The 20880-nt window shown below is 34.1% G+C and overlaps 1 protein-coding gene across 2 annotated transcripts in view; it reads left to right on the forward strand.

The window, feature by feature from the left end:
* slc8a2b (solute carrier family 8 member 2b) overlaps positions 1–20880 on the forward strand; it is a 113187-nt gene that overhangs the window by 55186 nt on the left and 37121 nt on the right. The gene's annotated exons all lie outside the window — the stretch shown is intronic.

Genomic DNA, 20880 nt, shown 5'->3' on the forward strand with positions numbered 1-20880 from the left:
TTATTTTGAATGAATGCGTTTTCATGCAATATGCTAATAGTGAATATTTAATCATAATACGGTAAACGCCTCTACAATGCTGGATTCTTTTAAAAGCATGAAATTGACTACTTAAATTTTTATTGTCTGGTTGTTACTGTTTTAATAGGAAATATTTATATTTAATTTATATTATAGTATTTATTATTAATTTATTTATAATAAAAAAGTAATAAAAAATAATTAATTATAAAATATTAATTTTATTTATATTATCATTTTTTTAATTAATTTAATATTTTATTTATTTAATATTTTATTTTATTTTATTTATTTATTTATTTATAATTGTAGCAGCACCGAAATGACATGCTTTATTATTATTATTTTTTTAAAAGGCAGGTATAAATGCTTATATGACAGTTTTCCCATTTATAATGTATGTTTTAATTGTATTATTATTATTATTATAAGGGAACAGCTCTATTTGTTTAGTTTGTCTCTTTGGCAGTGTAAAAAACATGTGGTTTTATGCACTACAAACTACAAAAGCAAAGATCAGAGAACAGGACATGAATTATTTAGCAGTTGGTTAATCCGCAAGAGTAATGGATCCCTTATTCACAGGATTAATTATGATTGGTTATTCACACAAATGCAGTGGAAAGCTGCTTAACGGCACAGTGTAATGTAATGCAAGGAGTTTCGAATGAAAGATTTACTGTAGGCAGCTGAAATTAGCCAAATGCATTTACTCTGAATGCTAGCTCACTAATTTAGTATTATTGAGGTCCAGGGCAAATTATTAAAAGTCTGTTAAATTATACAAGGAGTTCAAGAAGCACAAATGTGCTTTTTTTAACCTGTTTACTGCATTGCCGTTTTAATTTACTTTGGAAATGTAGTTGCCTTTGAATCACTGTTTTGTGACAGTATGTAGCTCAGGCCCAACTTGAGGTCTTTGAAGATGTAAGATATTGCTTATGAGTTGTTTTTAAGTCTGGATACCCATCGCATCCCTGTGGCGTGTCCTAAAACTGGGGTCAGAGTGAAAGGAACTGCTTTAGAGAAGAAGAGAATATTGTAGTTTTTCTACAAACAAAGAGCTCCTTCAACAGAGGAAGATATATATATATAGAAATCTCAACTTAACCATTTATTTAATGCACCAAAACAACAAAAGCTGTTTTAATGACTATATATACATACGCTGCTGCTAAAGTTTGGGATCAGTAAGACCTGTAATGTTTTTTAAGAAGTCTCTTATGCTCATCAAGGCTGCATTTATTTGAACAAAAATACCAGAAAAAGCAGTAATATTGCAAAATGTTACTACAATAAAAAATAATGTTTTTTATTTTAATATGCTTTAACATATAATTTATTCCTGTGATGCAAAGCTGAATTTTCTTCAGCTGTTGTCTTAAGTATCCTTCATATTTTTTTGGAACCTGTGATTCTTTTTTTTCAGGATTCTTTGAATAACAAGTTTAAAAGAGCAGCATTTATTCAAAAAATAAATCTTTTCTAACAATGTAAATCTATGCTATCATTTTTTATTAGTTTAACACATCCTTGGTGAATAAAAGTATTAATGTCTTAAAAAAAAAAAAAAAAAAAAAAAAAAAAAAAAAAACTGACTCCAAACTTTTAAACAGTAGATTATATTGTTAGAAAATCTTTCTATTTTAAATAAATGCTGTTCTTTTTAACCTTTTATTGATCAAAGAATCCTGAAAAAAAGTATCACAGGTTAAAAAAAAAAAATTAAGCAACACTGTTTTCAGCACTGATAATAAATCAACACTTTTGAAGGATCATGTGACACTGAAGACTGGAATAATGATTCTGAAAATTCAACTTTAATTACAGATATAAATTTAATTTTATTGTATATTTATATAGAAAAACATTGTTTTACATTGTAATAATATTTCACATTATTACATTTTTTTTCTGCATTTTTGATCAAATGAACAGCCTTGATGAGCACAGGAAACATCTTTAAAAACCATTAAAAATCTTACTGTTCTCTAGAGTATATATATATGTGTGTGTGTGTGTGTGTGTGTGTGTGTGTGTGTGTATCACTTAAATTGCAATCTGTAAAGGAGTGAAACAATGTTTCAAATACTGCATTTAATGTCAAAAAATGTTAGCTAAGAAAAGATTTAAATAAATAAGCTTTTTTGAACATCTGACTTATGTTTGCATTTTCTTCAGTCATAATTCTAACCTTGAAATCAGGATTAGTCATAAAATAATGTCTTCAGAATCATTCATATGTGAAAATGGGCCAAGAATTAATATCTTTAGAAAAAACTGTGCATACCAATGCAAAACAGCCACTATTATTGGAATCAGTGCCTTTAAATGAAGAAGTAATAACAGTTTAATATATGATGCACGGTAGTGTTATCTAAAATAACAGAGAATCAAGATGAGTTGAAGGACAGAAGGTCACATGACTGTGTAGATCTGACCGTAGGGGTTTCCTGTTGCTCTTTTCTCTGAATGTAGCCGTTCCATCTGCTCTGGACTCATGGGCCGGTGCTCTGTTTGCTGGAGATGCGGAGCTCGATACGTCAATAGTCATTACCTGAGCAGAGAGGGATATATCGATCTCTCCTGATCCCCGGTTAAGAGTAGAGACGCCTACCTGCACTTTATTTTTGTTTGTCTGTTAATGGAAGCTGTCAGGACGTGCTTTTCCTTATCAAGGCTTTCGCTCACCGATCACAGAATTGGGATGATTGGGCTTCAAATGAGGCTCCTGAATCAGAACACTCAGAAAATGGAGAAATATCGGCTCAGAATTAACACTGAGAAATCGAATTGGCCAATTTACGGGGGCAGAAATAGCTGGGGCTGTGACTGATCCAGCACTCAGATGCCTGAATCGCTGGAGTGGATTAACAGACGAAAAGAATCTCTCACTTCCTCTCCTCTCTGTCTCACACACACTTCTTTGTCTATCTGCTTACAAAAGAACTTGAGCAAGTTGCCCGAGTACTTATTCCAGCTGTAAATCGTACATCTCTTCCTTTCTTTCTGTAGTTAATGATGTTAAGTATACAAAGTAATGATGCTTAATTAATCAAGTTTAAAGGTGACTTGATTTTTCATATCTAAGGAGATATTTAGGAGCTTGAATTTTCATATCTAAGGAGACTTAATGGAATTTTCAGGGTGGTTCATCCAATAAAAAATTAGAATATCTGTCATTTACATGCCCTCATTTTATTAAAAAAGACCAATTTCTGAGATTTTCTTCTAGTTGCTCTTGTTCATGCAATTACAATAAATCAGGACCAGAGCTTTCAAGCTTCACAAAGTCACCAAAAAACCTATCATAAAAGTAGTCTGTATGATGTGCTACTGTATATTACTATCTCTTGAAGTCATATAACATACTCAGATACCAAAAAGTAAGTCATTATTCTTAAAAAAAAAACACTGGTTCAATGAGTTCATGCAAGAATCATTCTGACAAGGGCTGTGTTTCCCAAAAGCATTGTAAGCCCAAGTAAATCACAGATCTTTTGCCACCAATGGTCTCTACGATCAACTTATCTGATAATGCTTTTGAGAAACATGCCAAGTTTTGTGAACTAGATCTACTGAATCATTTAATTGATTTGATTCTGAATCATTTAAAAGATTCTGATTCATTCAAACATTGCTATTTCTTTCATGAACTCTCATTAACATGGCAAGAGTGTAGACCACTTTAATTATGCTTTTATGTTGTTTTTACATCCCACAATCCTATTTATTGTAATTTCATGTAAAAGAATAATGAAAAGTTGTCTACAACTACTTCTGTGCATGTTTTGTGGAAGTAAAATGTTATATGGGTTTGCAATGACATGAAGTTGAGTTTTAAGGATGAACTATTTCTTTAAATGTACATTTTGTCATACTGTAAATGGGACAATAGTTGTCATATAATAAAAGTGTAAAGCTTAAATTAATGTTGATTGCATCTTAAAGCTTTTAAGCTTTTGATATTGGGGGACATTGATGAGAAATGTTTGAGATCATACTGAGGTCTTAAACTTTTGAAAGCAGACTTTGGGAGCACAGTTTGACATCTCTTCTGAAACTCTGCCAGCAACACTTTTGAGACCATTGTGGATTTTTGTTCAGGAGAAAGTTCAGGAAAAGCAGGAGACTTCAGAAACAGTCTCTATTTCATCTACATTTAATTGAATTTCTGTCTTGGTGAAACAAGTGAGATCTCATTTGTGATGTATCCTTCCTGCAGGCAGTCCGAGCACAACTTGAATTATGAGCAAACTTGTTTGTTCTTATGCACATGTGAAATAACCCAGATGTATTTGCAGAATAAGAGAAAAAAAAGAAGGTGTGGAGAGGAAATGCATGTGCGTCCATGGACCATTTGGTGTGCATATACTGTTGTTGGCGTTGTAATGAGTTTGACTTTGAGGTGACTTTGTCTGACTGGTGTTGAACAGTAGTTCAGGCTGATCTCCACACAGTCCAGTCTGATGTTATTTCTAGATGGTGTCGAGCTCATTATTTGAAGGATTGCTTGAAGGTGTGTGAGTGTGTCACCTCTGTAGCGGCCCACAGTCTGCAGTGAGGCCAAGGGCTTGTACTGCTGCATGGCATGCTGAGAGATTTCAGGGCCGCCTCATTAACAGCATCTCTAGGCTGCCCACCCGAGCATTGATGAATGGACACCCTTAAAGTCATTAGGCTGCTGGTGTATTTGTGTCAGCGTGTGTTTGTCCACTAACAGACTGTTTCGCACAGCTAACAGACTACTAACAGTTGCTAACAAAAGGGAGACAGCTGGAAGAAAATCCGTCACAGTCACAGTTACTTACCTGTTCATTTGACTTTGAAGGAGCTCTCATCGCCTCTTGTCTCATCTCATTTAGTTTTGTCTCATTTAATCTCTTTCTCTTCTTTCATCCTCTCATCTCATCTCTTTATCTAATCAAGTCTCATTTCTTTCATTCTCATTTCATTTGTTCATTTTTTATCCTCTCCTCTTATTTTGTCTCCTCTCATCTCCTCTCTTTTCGTCTTTTGTTTTGTTTCAAGTCTTTCATATTCTCTTATAGTGTCACCCTCTCTTCTACTCTCTCCTTGTCTCCTCACCTCCTGTCCATCTCACCTCCTTTAATCTCATCTCTGTTCTTCACACTTTCTTTCCTCATTTCTTATTTTGTCCCATCCTTAGCTCCTTCTTTCTTGTCTTGTTTCATCCAACCTAATCTTTAATATCGTCCCATCTCATCTTGTCAAATCTTGTACTGACTTGTCTAATTGCCTCTCCTCACATCCACATCTCCTCTCCTTTTGTCTCTTTTTTTTCTTTTCTCTTGACTCTCTAGTTTCATCTAATTTTACTCCCCTCTCTGTTCTCATCTCCTCCTGTCTCATTTCATCTATTTCCTCTTGTCTCGTTTCATCTTCTGTCCTCTCATATCCTCATGAATCATTTGATCTCTTCTCCTTTCATCTCATGTTTCATTTCATCTCGTCTCCTCTCATCTCCTCTTGTCTCATTTCATCTCTTCTTTCTTCTCCCCTAATGTCTCATTTCATATCTTCTCCTTTCATTTCATGTCTCATTTCATGTTGTCTCCTCTCATATCCTTGTCTGATTTTATCTCTTCTCCTCTCATCTGCTCTTGTCTCATTTCATCTCCTGTACTCTTATCTACTCTTGTCTAATTTGATCTCTTGTCCTCTTATCTCCTCTTGTCTCTTTTTATCTCCTCTCATCTCCTCATGCCTCATTTCATCTCTTCTCCTTTCATTTCATGTCTCATTTCATCTTGTCTCCTCTCATCTCCTCTTGTCTCATTTTATCTCTTCTCCTCTCATCTCCTTATGTCTCATTTCATCTCCTCTTCTCTCATCTCCTCATGTCCCATTTCACCTCTTCTCCTCTCATCTCTTGCTGTCTAATTTAATCTCTTGTCCTCCCATCTCCTTGTGTCTCATTTCATCTTGTCTCCTCTCATCTCCTCTTGTCTCATTTTATCTCTTCTCCTCTCATCTCTTCTTGTCTCAATTCATCTTGTGTACTCATCTCCTCTTCTTCTTCTCTTATTTCATCCTATTTCCTCTACTCTCACTTCTGTCTCATTTCATCTGTTTGTCTCATCTTGTCTACTCTTTTCTCGTTTTGTCTCCTCTTGTCTCATCTCAGTTCTTCTTCTCCTAAACTTCTTCTCCTCTCCTCTGCTCTCACATCTGTCTCATTTCATATCTTATCCTCTCCCTTCATTTTGTCTCATCTTATCTCATTTAATCTCATTTCATTTCCTCTTATCTCCTCTCCTCTCGTTTCATCTCATGTCTTATCTTGTCTCCTCTCATCTCTTGTTCTCTTATTTCATCTCATCTTGTCTCCTGCCACAGCTTTCATCTCCTTATGTCTCGTGTCATCTGCTGTACCTCATCTCATTTAATCTTTTCTCATCTCTTCTCCTCTCCTCTTCTTGTTTTATCTCATCTCTTCTTCTCTTGTCTCATTTCTTGTCTCTTGCCTCCCCATCTATACACACACAGCACATGTATTCACAGTGAATGTCAAACAAAAAGAGGGGAAAAAAGACGAGAAATAGCTGAGAGGGAGGGCGAGATGTGCTGAGGGAAAGAGAATGAATGAGTGGGCGGATGGGCAAGACGGAGGAGGAGTGGGCGAGGGGGAAAGGAAATAAACAGACCGAGAAAAGAGGGAGAAATGGTGAGAGAACAAACGAGAGCAGAGAGACCTGGAAAGGAAGAGAAGAGCCGTACTGACTGTGACAGATGCATCTGTGCTCGACTGTCGCTCCAACACATATCACAATCTCGCTGACACTGCTGAGCTTCTGCATACAGCTGGAGAAACTTCACCTCGCTTCACCTTCATTACAGGATTCACACACTAAAATAAGACTACTGCTACAAACAGACTGAATATCCAGCCATTCTCTCTCCAGGAAAACAACTCTGATTTGTCTTGTTTAGGGACTCCTTCAGGCACAGAGCAAAACAGTTGGATTTCGGAAGTAAAAATCTCAGTAATTTTCTCCACAGAGAAACAGATTCTTGCATTGAAGCATGAACCCTTCAGAACAGATTTACTATGAGCTCTGGGACAATATGCCACCCAAATCACAAAATCAATACGATTTGCATGCAACTTACTACATTACCCACAATCCTAATGCTACATCTGCTTTGCAGTGATTCCCATGATGCATTGTGAATCAAGTCCTTACACTCTCAAATAACGGATGTGTACATTTTTTTAATATTTTGCAATAAATGTCGACTATATGGTATTTTATACTACTAAACAGTTTTAAATAGTGCAATTAACTAATTTTTTCACTACAGTGCTTTTTTCAAATCCAATTTTGGTGGTTGGTTTCATTCATTGACTTTTTAATGGCTATTTTTGTTGAAATCCTATAAAAGGAAAAACACATTTGGGAGCCGAAGCGCCCACGTTTACGCTCTTTTGCTTAATTTCAGATAAGAATTCTAATCTTGTCATAACTGTTCATTTATAAATGATGTTTCATTTATCACAGTATCCTTTTCACAGAGATTCATTAATGAACCCCTGATATTGCGAAACCCTCTGGTAATAGCTTTTCACGCATGCTTCTCCAGGATAATTTCATCTGATTATGGCATTTTATGATCTAATGCGCCCTGTTGACCAACATGGCTGTTTTTGTCATTGTGCATTATTGTGAAATTGGTGCATGATGTAAATGAATCAGCCAGCCAAATGTTACAGGCCTGATCCATGTGCAGTGTTGTAATTTGATTCTGTTTATCATCATTGGCCTCACGGCTTGAAGGGGATTGTGTTTGTCTTGCCAAAGCTCAACTAGAGCCAGTTGTAAGGACCCATCTGTAATTTCCTGATTCGAATCAGATCATTACAGTCAGATTTGATTTGGACTGACACATAATACTTTTTGGGTGATGAGCAGTATTTTTTTCTTAATTTTTCTGTCCAACAGCAATTGGCTAAATTTAGAATAGCATATACTTCTATTATACTGTGGATATTATACATTATGCACATTATGCATTGAATACCTTAATACAATCAGAGCATAAGGCATGAAATACTGTATCACACAATGCAGTGTATTGTACTTGACCTTTCTTTCCAATCAACTGTAATTTTTAATCTCATTCATTATTTAATTGGACTGTCTAAAGGTACAAGGTAAAACATAGTTAAACATAATTGGATTATAGTGAAAATAAATAACCGACTACTAAGATGAATTAAACTTGCACATAAACTCATGTAAAAAATAATACTGCAAATGCATTCTACTCAAAACGTAAAAGCACAAAAATGTCATTTACACAACATTCATGGAATGTTTTTACTAAAACGTTCTAGTTCGTATAACACTTTTAAATGTGACTACTTCAGAGAACATTCAATGTTACATCCGAATAATGTTTGAACAATGATAAAATGGAATGTTCCCTTAGTGTTTGTGTAACCAAGAAAACATTTAAAAACTGGATGTTTTGAACGTTCAGAACATCAGACATAACATTTTATAACAGAATTAGCATTCTTAGAACTTTGTCAGCTGGGATACAGAATAGCACTGTGCAGTATGCAATAATCCAGACTTTTTACCGTACATTTAATGTGACCGCGTGCATGTTTACACAATATAAGATGATTGCTTGGACTCCTGTGGTGCTATTTCAAGGAAAAACATGAAATACTTGGCCTCACATGATAATGAAATGCCATTAAACTCCAGGAGCTCCACAAGACACCGGTAGCTTAGAACTGTTTGTTCATTTCAGGTGTAAATGAGACCACGTTGAGCGCCCTTTATACTTATAAAACCTGAGATTTTTCAGGTCTTTTTTTTTTTTTTTCAGCCAGCCTGCTGTGTGTGTGTTTGATCTGAGGTTCAGAGTGAAGCCGGTGGGTGGTATTGCACATTTGTGAGCTTTGGCCAGCTTGACTGTGCTTGGCTGCAGATGTAGGTGGTAATGACATTCAAAACATTACAAATTAAACAAATCAGTCTGACAGAAAACATTTCATTACTTCAAAAAGTACTGTACATTTCCATGGACATGTTGTGGGCATATTAAAATAATCATGTTAATGCATTTTGTAGTATAATGTAATACATTGCTTTACCATTTCATAGATAAAGGTCAAGTGTGTAAGATGGAGTAAAAACAAGGAATGTTGCAAGAATGCTCTGGCAAGGTTAATGGGTAACGTGAATAGAATGTTTGTTCAGCATTCTCTGGTCTTTAATAATGTTTTCAAAATGTTTTCAACTCAATGAAACATTACTAAAATGATCTTAGAACAGTCATCTGGTCTTTAATAATGTTATCAAAATGTTAGTACAAAAATGTCATTTATACTTTGTTCATATGTTTATGAAACAATTAGGGGTCGACCAACATGTGTTTTTCAGGGCCGATACCAGTTATTACAAATCAAGTAGGCCGATAACCGATATTTTGAACCGATATACATGTCTGGTGTAAAGATTTATGTCAAAATTAGGAATAACAAGGGCTCTGACAAAAACTTTCTTTAAAAGCTTTTAAATTATTTTATCGACAATTCGGTTTTGAAAATCACAGATACTGATAACCATAAAAATTCTTAATATCGGCACCGATAATCAGTCGATAGTTAGATAAATAATTTAGTTGGACATTTTAAATGTTTTTTTTTTTTATGTTTCAGAATGTTCAGAGAACATTCAAAAGTAGCATTCCCGTAATATTTGCAAAATTCTAAAATGGAATGTTCACTTGTTTGCATAACCAAAAGAAACATTTTTAAAGCATTTAAAATTTTTTATGTTTTAAATATTCAGAGAACATTCAAAAGTAACATTCTTATAACTCAGTGGCTTACAGTAGTACATATTTCTGTCAGCTGGGAAGTCATTGTCACTGTAACTTTCTGAATGAAAATATATTTATATAATTATAACTATTTCTGATGTTCTGAATAGGAAAGCTTATGTTAAAATGATGATAGCTGCAGAAGGGAAGTCATTCCTCAACATCTACTCATCTCAGTCAGGCTGTCAAGGTCTATTAAGCAGCTTTAATGATTGCAGGTTCACTGTAGAGCATAAAACTACTAAATCAGCATTTGCAAAATTCATGAAGCGTCGTTCAGTGGGTCCGCAAGTGAAGTCGAACACCTCGCTACCATCTGCTCCAGCGGCCACATGTCGGGTCTGGAGCTCGTTTTAAACGTGGTAAATCAAGATGATGCAAAAAAAATTCAATTCTCACCTCTGCCTCGCAGTTTGTCTGCCATCATATTGTGTCGAGTGCAAAATTGAGTTTTTCCCAGGAGTTAAATGAATCCTGTGAGTTTGTTAGACTAGCAGCGACATTAACTCTAAATCTGTTCGTTTCTTCCTCCCGTCCTGAATTTCACAATAACAATGCAGGTTTTATTGCATATAAAATGATAAATTACATTCACACAGATCTCTGTGTGCTCCCAGCTAGAGAAATTTAAGCATGCATGAGTGTTTGAGTGTGTTTCAGTATCTGCTATGATGGTGAGGATGAAACTTGAAAATGCCCACAGAAGAATATGAGAAATGTCGCCACAAGGAACCTATTCATAAAAGCAAAATTTGATTTATATTTCATGGCTAGAGTTGTGGGTGGAATTTATGTTAAGAACAAATCCTAGAATATACTGAACAAAATACTGTATGGGATACTGGGGCTAGTTGTCACAAGGATTTTCCTTAGTAACTAGGCTATATTAGACTATATTTTTAATGCACAAATGCTGTGTTTTTTAAGTAGTTGCCAAACACCTAGTTCAAAATAAAATCTTAAAACAGGATAGTATGTCCAAAAAAGTTAATAACAATATATGATATAATACTAGGTGTTTTTTTCGTTTATTATTCTTTGATTTTTTTGTAATTTTTAACTTTACATTTATTTTTAATATTTAATAAAATGTATAAGAAAAATTAAGAATGAATTATAAAAATGATCATTATTTTATGTTTAATTTTTATATATAATTTATATTTAATTTGCAATTTTTATACAGTATATTGCATGTTTTAAAGTAACATGATATGAGTTTTATGATATACAGTATATCTTAATTTCTATGTATTTTTGTAGATTTTACAATAATCATCCTTTTCCGATCTTCTCCGTCTTCCATTTTTTCTAAAAAAAATATATATATCTGTCATTTCTTCTTATGTTTCTGGCAGCTTCCTCATACAGAATCCCATTCATTCACATTTAGCATCAAATATTAAAAGCTCTATTAATATGAGATGAAATCGAGGACCTGTGTTCTCTTTAATCAGTTCAATGACACAATAATTACTCATCTGTTTCATCTGTGGGGTGGCTGTGAAGATTTAGTGTTGAATCGTACAGTGTAATGACTTCAACCTTTGCATTAATCCTGTTAATGAGCATTAATTAAGCCTCCTAAATATAGCAGGATCCTGACACTTGTACTTGTGATAGAAGGGCACATGAAGATCGTCGCTGTGAATTCTAGGGCGACTCGATTGTTTGAAGTTCTTGTACAGTGTCTGTATTTTAGGTTCACAGTGTCCTCTCTCTCTTTTACTAATAATAATCTGTGTTTAGCATATGCAAATGTTATTCTATTTTCCTGGTGATGAGAGCTCAGCATGTTAATGTGAAGCCTTCGGCTTTTCTCACTGCTGTCGTGTGACGTTTCCGGTCTCAGCTGGTGAAATTATATTTGAGCATGAAGCAAATACCAAAAAAATTGCTACATAATCTTGCTTTGATCCTGCCGTTTAAGAAAATCATCTTAATTAGGTGATGCCGAAAGTGGAGCTCAACATGAATTAATCAAAATATTGTTGCCTGAAACACTCGCACTCTGTCATCAGAAGCTTGTCATCAAGCATTTTTCAAACATCAGTCGCTCTTGTGCCACCAGGAGGTCTTCTTTCATCAGATGATCTCATGATCAGACATTTTTCTGTCATCAGATGTTCTTCTCTCATCAGTTGCTCTTTTGTCATCAGACCCTCTTCCAGCATCAGATGCTCTTGCGTCATCAGATGTTCTTCTTTCATGAAACATTCTTCTAGCATCAGACAATCTCCCAGAATCAAATGTTCATCAATCATCAGATACGCCTTTACCATCAGATGCTCATCTACAATGAAACCTACAGCATCAGACACTTCCAGCATCAGATGATCTTGCATCATCAAACATTCTTCTATTGTGATACTCTTCCAAAATCTGATGTTCTTCTAGCATCAGACACTCTTGTGACAGCAGAAGCTCCTCCAGCAACAGATGTTCTTGCATCATCAGACATTCTAATGTCATGAGACACTCATCCAGAAGCAGACATTCTTCAAACATCAGATACTCTTCTACAATCAGATATTCTTCCAGCATCAGACGATCTTGCATCATCAGATGTTACTCCCTAATCAGACGCTCTTCTAGCATCAGACATTTTTTCAGGTATCTGATACTCTTCCAGTATCAGACTCTTTAAAAGCATCAGATGTTCTTCCATCAGCATGCACTTATCTGTTATCAGACGTTTCTTCAAGAATCTGATGCTGTCCAATCATCAGACGTTTTAAGCATCTGACAGTCCTCCATTATCAGTCGCTCTTTCATCATCAGACGTTCTTCCGTCATCAGATTCACATTCTCACATTCTCTCATCAGACATTTTTTCAGGCATCTGACGCACTTTCAGCATCAGACCCTTGTCGAGCATCAGGTATTATTTCGTCATCAGACTCTCTTCTGTTATCAGACATTTCTTCAAGAATCTGATGCTCTTCCATTATCAGATGTTATCTGTTATCTGGCGTATCTTCAAGGATCTCATGTTCTTCCAGCATCAGACCCTTTTCAAGCATCAAACACTTGTCAAGCATCAGCTGTTCTTCTGTCATCAGACACTTATGTTATCAGACGTTTATTCAAGAATCTGATGCTCTCCAATCATTAGACATTCTCAAGCATCAGATATTCTTCTGTTATCAGACGTTTTTTCAAGAATCTGATACTCTCCAATCATCAGACATTTTTAAGCATCAGATATTCTTCTGTTATCAGACGTTTCTTCAGAAATCTGATGCTCTCTAATCATCAGACATTTTTAAGCATCAGATATTCTTCTGTCATCAGACGTTTCTTCAAGAATCTGATGCTCTCCAATCATCAGACGTTTTTAAGCATCAGATATTCTTCTATTATCAGGTGTTTCTTCAAGAATCTGATGCTCTCCAATCAGACATTAAGCATCAGATTTTCTTCTGTTATAAGGCGTTTCTTCAAGAATCTGATGCTCTCCAATCATCAGACGTTTTTAAGCATCAGATATTCTTCTGTTATCAGACGTTTCTTCAGAAATCTGATGCTCTCTAATCATCAGACATTTTTAAGCATCAGATATTCTTCTGTCATCAGATGTTTCTTCAAGAATCTGATGCTCTCCAATCATCAGACGTTTTTAAGCATCAGATATTCTTCTATTATCAGGTGTTTCTTCTTGATGCTCTCAATCAGAATTAAGCATGATGCTGCTCTCCAATCATCACATTTTTATGCATCAGATTTTCTTCTGTTATAAGGCGTTTCTTCAAGAATCTGATGCTCTCTAATCATCAGACATTTTTAAGCATCAGATATTCTTCTGTCATCAGGCGTTTCTTCAAGAATCTGATGCTCTTCCAGTATCAGACCCTTTTTAAGCATCAGACACTCATCAAGCATCAGTTGTTGTTCTGTCATTAGACGTTCTTCTGTTATCAGATGTTTCTTCAAGAATCTGATACTTTCCAATCATGAGATGTTTTTAAGCATGTTTTCAGGCATTTTTTGAAAAATCTCATGCTCTTCCATTATCAGACATTTTCAAACATTAAACACTCTTCCTTCATCAGACATATTGCATTAGACACTCTTTTGACTTTAGATGTTTTTTCAACCATCCGACACTCTTCAGTTATCAGACGCTTATCTGTTATTATATGTTTCTTTAAATGTTTCTTGACGCTCCATCAGAACATTTTCATGCATCAGGCGTTTCTTTACAAATCTGTTGCTCTTCAATTATCAGGTGTTTTTCAAGCATTAGATGCTCTTCCATCATCAGACGCTCTTCAAGCATTAGATTCTCTTCTGTCATCAGACACTTTAAGCATCAGACGCTCTTCCATCATCAGACGATCTTCAAGTATCAGAAACTGTTCATATTGAAATACTTTTTTTTAGCATCAGACACTTTTCCAGCATCATGTTCGTGAAGCCATCATCAGATACTGCTCTAATCAAATAGAGTGTTTCAGCTTTATGGGTGGGAGAAATTAAGCAACTGTTCACTTTCTGAGATGGAATATACTGCCTTCTCAAATCACATCACCATCTGTGTCTGTGTGCGTGTGTGTGTGTGTGTGTGTGCACAGGAAGACTGTTCATACATTGCATTTTAAATTACATTTTCAATGGGCATGTAAAAAAATAAAGTGCATAACAGAGTTTGAGTGTGTGTTTTTTATATAATATCAAGCGAGGCTGGCGGTAACAAACAGCAGGCAAGGTAATGCTCTGTGTGCATGCAGCCAGCTTGTAAGAATTAATGAAGGAACATCAGGATTTTCCCAGTAGCCTCTGAAGAAACAAAGGAAACCGCTTCTCATTTCAATGACCTGAAATAAAGCCAGGACATGATCGCTTGAGACATTAGCTGCATGTTCTCAGTGTTTTGTAAACACTTCAGTCCCTGCGAAATAAAATGATTGAATACACAAACAGTTCACTGAAACAAATAACTGTGTAATGTCTGGATGTGCACAGGCTCAAGGGCCAGTACACAGATTTTAAGCATGCAAAATTATTTCAGACCCTGCAATACGGGTAGCAGGATATAATGTCACACTCCAGGGCTTCTATTTTAAATAAATAATAAAATAGAATAAATTAACAATGTTAAACTATCTAATTCTCTCCAGTTGTCAGTGGCTGTGCTAACCATGCAGCTCATTTTGTTTTATTAATGTATTATTTAATTTCAAAGTTTATGCACAAATATAGTGTGCATATGCTTGTGCATATTGAAAAAAATACACTATTCAGCTGGAGATGAGCGATTACTGCATATGCACTATGCTCTGGAAGCAAAAAAAAATAAGATCTAGCTTGCATCAGGTTTTAATCCCATTTCTTTCTTCCTATAATTTCCTGTTGTCTGTATACTGTCCTTATCAACAAAAAGATGTAAACAGTCCAAATTCAAGCATTATACACAGCTTTCATGCACATAAATTTGGCTCAGAAGTAAACAAAAACTAGGTTCCTTCTGTCCCTTGTCACAGGCTCCTTCAGCGATAATATGCTGTTAGAGTATTGTCTTCTTGTGCTCGAAGGGTCAAATTAGGTTACGAGTTCCAATTCACCAACATAAAATGTCACTGAGGAGTTTTAAAGCACACAGCAAATGTGTACCGACATGCTCAGTGATGCACGCGGGCCTGTAGCTTTCATTTGGACAACAGCCCTGATGTCTGAGTGTAGGAATGAGATTTCATCTGGATGAATTCCATCTCATTCAAATGATTCAAGGAAATTTCCTGGTTGAATGCTTATTATGTCAACATGTGTAATGTGCATTATTGACTATGCTTTAAAACAGTTCAGAATAATTGCATGTTTTAAATCCTTGGTTATGCATGCATTTTTATTGTTTATTTTTTGTGGAAACGGACAGTCTGTAGACAAATCTTAAGTTTTATTTTTAACATGGATTATTCATTTGTGACTTCAATTATGAATGGAAAATCCTGTCTGTTTAACATAACATACAGCAACATTTAATGTGTCCATAACAGTGTTATTTTGGAATCATTGAGATATTATTAGTTTTTATTAATGTTTAGAATTTTAAAAAATCCTTTTTTATTTTAATGTTAGTTAATGTTTCCATAATTTTGTTGTGTTTTTGTTGAGTATTTTTAAATAAATGTGTATATATAGTTTTTATTATTTTTTTTTTTTTCATCACGTTAAATTAAAATGAGAATTTCAGTTAATGTTTATTTTATTTTATTTTGACTTTTTTATTTAATTTTACTTTCAGTTGTAGTTTTAGTTAACTAGAATATTTCTGGTGGGTGATGCATTGTTTTTCTGCTTTCTTAATAATGCAATTATCAATTTATCAGTTACAACAAGAGTGCCTCCTCAAGGCATAGAGTGACAAATAAACAGAAGACTAACAAGAAAATACATCAGTGCATAAACAAGATCCAGTAATGTACAAAATAAAAATGCACTGATAATGAGAGCTAGTTAAATAAAAGCTCTTCTGATGAAAAATATTTTCAGGCTGGATTGAATAGCAGATGAGTCTATAATGACTGTATGTGTAGTCTGTAATGACTCTGGGTAGTGAGTCTCGGGGCATAATAGGCAAAGGCTTTGAGTTTCTCATTTCTACACAAGCAGGCACATATTTATCAGATGGCTCAAGGTCAGCTGCAGCAGTGTTTCCGGAAAGTGTTTTTGTAAAATAAAGAATTGCGTTTAGCCTCACCATGGCTTAAGTGCTCTATCAGTGCTAGTTTGAATAGTTGCACGTAACTTGCTTACATAAGAATGAACTTCTCAGTCTGTTTGAGAATAGCCTGAAAAGAAATGCTGCATCAGTGTGTGTGTGTAATACTGTATGTGTGCTGTGGTCAGTGCTCACTGGCTTTGGCATGTGAGTGCACTTGCTGAAACAGCTAAATGGATGAATCACTGCGCACGTGGGAATGTTTGTATGTGTGACGGGGGAAAGAGAGAAAGAGAGAGAGTGTATTATGATAAATCTTATGAAAACATGTCCAAGTCCTAATTTTTAAATAAAAATATAAATAGTCTGGAGCCTGTTTTAAAGGAATAGTTGACCCTAGTTGCTACAAATGTACTTGGTAAAAATGTAGATGAGTTTGTTCAGGTTTGGAGAAATGTAGCATTCCATCACTTGCTCACCAATGGATCCTCTGCAGTGAATGGGTGCCATCAGAATGAAAGTCCAAACAGCTGATAAAAACATCACAAGTAATTCCACACCACTCCAGTACATCAGTTAACATTTTGTGAAGCCAAAAGCTGTGGGCTGACATACGAATCCTCTATCCATAATACTGCTTTCTCCAGTAAAAAAAGTTGTCTCGTCTGAATCAGGAGAAAAATATGCACAGATCAAGTACTGTTTATACACAAAAACAGTTCTGAATAAACTTGCCAGTGGATTTTGATGTAAGAGGACAACAGGAGATGGACGTTATTATGGATTATGGACTTGATAAAAATCATGTTTTTCATTGTGCATTCCAAGTAATCTCAATCAAACTGCATTTGGGTTATTTTGATTAGATAACAAATACAGCTGACTAACACAATAAAACACTTTAAAAACATAACATGAAAAACATGATTTTTGAAATTTTTTAAAAATGGATCTGTTTTTGCAAATAAACTCTTCATATTTTGGCCAGAAACAACGTTTTGAGGTTAAAAACATCTTAAAAATGGATTTGTTTCTTACAAGCATGCAGCTTTTGGCTTCTCAAGATGTTAATTGGTGGACTGGAGTGGTGTGGAATTACTCGTAAGTTATTGTGATGTTTTTATCAGCTGTTTGGACTCTCATTCTGACGGCACCCATTCACATCCATTGGTGAGCAAGTGATGAAATGCTGCTTTTCTCCAAATCTGATGAAGAAACTCATCTACTTCTTGGATGTGTGAATAAATGTTCGGCAAATTCTAATTTTTGGGATTATTCGTATAAGGTTTTTTTAAATTAATTAATTAAACTAAGAAAAAAAAGTGTTTATTTTCTGTAATTGAAATAAATTGAATAAAAAATATATATTAGATAAATAAAAAAATTAAACACAAAAAACTAGAAGTGTTTTATTGTTAACTAAAACAATAACTGAGGGTGAGTAACTGTTCAGCAAATTCTCATTTTCGGGACTATTCCTATAAGGCTTTTTTAAAATGAATGAATGAATTTATTAATTTATTAATTTATTATAATTATTAATAAGCAGTGAATGGGTGCCGTCAGAATGAGAGTCCAAAAAGCTGATAAAAACATCACAATAATCCGCAAGTAATTCCATACCACTTTATTTATTTATTCATTCAGTCATTTTTGCTAAACAATAATTGACCAAATAAGAAGGGGTGCAATTAATTTGTGTTAATGTAGTAATTTACAGATGGTCTTTTAATAATTTGCAAAGTGGACAATCCATTAAAAATAAAAAAATCTGTCATGAAAAATACTAAATAATATATATTTGATGAGTTTTATTTAAATACTTGCTTTGTCCAGTATTTTACTATTTTATGTTTTCTTTTTGTTTACTGACTTTGACAGTCTCTGTGATGGATCACCCTCACCAAACCTTTGCGTGGTTGCTATGGAAATGTCCCGGTTGTGGGGGGAATACCTATGAGCCGGACGCCAAAATTAATGCCCAACTCCTTTTAATGTGCTTTATTAGCATGCTAAACATTGCAAAAACACCTAAATTATGTACAAACCTATACAACTGCATTGTTTTTCAGCTTCTCATATTCTCATAAGCAGCTCACTCATCTGGGATCTCCGAAGCATCTGTTTCGTACCTCCCTTAATGTGCCGTTTTAAAAGAAACATGACTTTAGTGCAGGTTCCGTCCCTGAGCCGGTTTTTGCAGCTGAAACAAACACAGCCTCTGCATCCTGGTTATTTTAACTCATATTATGACTCATTCTTTGCCAGCCTGCTATACTGGGGGGATTCGTCTCCGCAATTGACAGGTCTGCGGTCTTACAACTGGCGTTACGTCAGGAGAGAGAGATGCTCTGGTAATGAGGGGAAATGATGGGGTAACCCACTAACCTCCATGCAACCCATCACTGCGTGAAACCCGAGCACAAAGCCGCTCTGTGTGTCTGTTTAGTATTCTGAGCGAGAGTGGAGAGAGCAGCTCAAACTTTGTTTTAGACACAGAGCTGCTCTGTGATGGAATAAGGCCATTTAGAAAGAGACAATGGGAGGAAAAAGGAGTATGGATAGCGTGCTCTGAATTTAGAATCATCTAAGTGTCTGTAAAATTATATTTAAAGTGAGGGAGCGAGCAGGCGCCCACTCGCGCTCACTGTCGTGACATAGATCAGCAGTAGATTGAGAGTGTGCCTGCTGGAAAGAAAAATCACTAATGAAATGTGGAAAAACAGCTCTATAATCTCATAGTCTACTCTTTAGAGTTTTGTAAGAGTCTCAAATGGTGCTCAGATGTGTCGACACACCAAAGTCTGCTGTCAGATTCGCTCTTTCACAGCTCAGGAGACTTAGTGGAGTGTTTTCTAACTTTGTCTAAAATGTTGAAATTATACAATGTTTTATTGTTGACTAAAGCTATGACTATTAAAATCATTTTTGGTAATTTATGATGTTGATGAAGATGAACTAAATAAAAGTTAAAAATATAAAATATAAACATTAGATTAAAAAGCATAAACATAAAAACTAGAAATAGTTTATCACTCACTAAAAAAAGTGTTTATTTTCTGTAATTGAAATAAAGCTAATAAAACATATATATTATATAAATAAAAATGTTTAACTTAAACTAAGTGTTTTATTGTTTACTAAAACAACTATTAAAAATCATATTCAGTAAATAAAAATAAAGCTGTTTAAAAAATACATATTAGCTAAAAAACAAAAGCTATTAAATGTAGTTTTTGGTAATTGAAATAAAAATAATAATCTAAATAAAATATTATAAATATAAAATATAAACATTAGATTACAAACATAAACATAAAAACTAGAAATATTTTATTGTTCACTAAAAAGTGTTGATTTTCTGTAATTGAAATAAAGCTGTGTTTAAAAGTGTTTTATTGTTCACTAAAACAATAAATATTAAAAATCATGTTCAGCAAATGAAATAAGGCTGTTATATAAATATTAGCTAAAAAACTTGCAATGTTTTATTGTTCACTAAAACATTAGCTATTAAAAGCAATATTTGGTAATTGAAATAAAGCTGATAAAATAAAATATACATATTAGATTAAAAACTTAAACATAAAAAAAAATAAATGTTTTATTGTTCTTTTAAAGAAGTGTTTTATTGTTCTCTAAAACTTTAACTATTCAAAGTCATTTCCAGCAATTGAAAATAAGTTGATAAAACAGATTTAAAAAAAAAAAACTATAAATGTTTTTCGTTCACTAAAAGTTCACTAAAAATTTGTTTTTTTGTAATTGAAATAAAGCTCATAAAATATAAATATTAGATTAAAAAATGTAATGTAAAAACTATAACTATAACTAAAACTAAAACTGTTAAGAATAATTTTCAGTGCTTGAAATAAAGCTGATAACATAAAATATATTAAATTAAAAATAGAAACAATGACAAAAACTTAAAAGAAATGCTAATAATTTTTTTTTTAAATATTAATAAATTCAATTCTATAGCTATACAGTACTAATACTATTATATAAACAATACTAAAATACACTATAAATACACTATAAATGGAGAATTTGACAAGAAATGCTTGAATTCATATTGAAATTACTCATACAAAGGAAAAAGTGAGATCTCGTAAATATCAAGTTTCCCCTAGACAACAATAAGATTGAATTAAGAGAAAATGTACATATTTTCTTCTAGGAAATGTGCTTATTTGCCAAAACACCAAAGTCTGCAACAATATCTCGATATGAATTCAAGCATTTTGTCATCAGTTGTTTTTTATCCACATTCATTATAAAACTCCAATCTCTTTATGTTCACCCACAGTTGTCTCATTTGCTTTTTTCTCTCCTTG

Source organism: Labeo rohita, chromosome 15 (genome assembly GCF_022985175.1).
Source record: "Labeo rohita strain BAU-BD-2019 chromosome 15, IGBB_LRoh.1.0, whole genome shotgun sequence".
Classification (NCBI taxonomy): domain Eukaryota; kingdom Metazoa; phylum Chordata; class Actinopteri; order Cypriniformes; family Cyprinidae; genus Labeo; species Labeo rohita.